We start from the raw sequence: 908 nt of genomic DNA on the forward strand, positions 1-908 counted from the left end.
TCCTATGAATGAGGTTTATAATCGATGAATTTAGTGTAAGGTGATTGGTTAGTGGTGAATCTGGTGGAAGAAAAAACCGGCAGAAACCTTGAAAAAGGTTTTAACCCGGGAGGACAACGCGAGGGTTAAAGAGAGGACTGAAGGACATGTAGACGTTCGGCGCGACCTGCTGGAGAAGACTGGACATTGCAGGACAATATTAAAAGTCAATTCAGTTATGTGAACTGGTTGATATCATTTTTGGAAAGCTGACACGCTGTGTTCACTGAGACAAGAAATATAAATCTGGGAAAGTGTTGTCGGGGTGTTTTCTTCCAGCCTACAAAAACTTTCTCCTTTATCGTTTTCAAAAATCTGTAAAAAAAAAAACAACAACCTGTGAATCAGAATCAGAAATACTTTATTGATCCCTGAAGGGAAACTCTGTGGGGCATGTTGCACCAACTATGTTAGAAATATTAGAGAGAATATAGATAAAATAAATATAAGGGGTGTGAATAGGTCCCGGTTTTACATAGTTAAAGAAGTTTATGAGACAGTATTACATAATTAACATAATTAAGGAGTTGCAATGGTGAACTGTAATAATAATAAGATATAATTAATAACATAGTAAATAATAGTAATAGCAGGGAGGATGCACACATTTCAAGCCAGTGTTTGCACAAAACAGATATAGTAATACAGATATACTTACGATAATAACAATAGACAGATACAATAATACTATACAGAATCACAGTTAAGTAATATACAATACATCATAAACAGTATACCAGTATACTACTAGTAATATCTAAATAATAAGCAGATATATAAGATATACAGCCTAAACAGATTTCAATATATATACAATATAAAAAAATACGGATAATTAGACAGATAATAATAGAAACTAGATAATATAC

The sequence above is a fragment of the Etheostoma spectabile genome, chromosome 5, assembly GCF_008692095.1.
Source record: "Etheostoma spectabile isolate EspeVRDwgs_2016 chromosome 5, UIUC_Espe_1.0, whole genome shotgun sequence".
Taxonomy (NCBI): domain Eukaryota; kingdom Metazoa; phylum Chordata; class Actinopteri; order Perciformes; family Percidae; genus Etheostoma; species Etheostoma spectabile.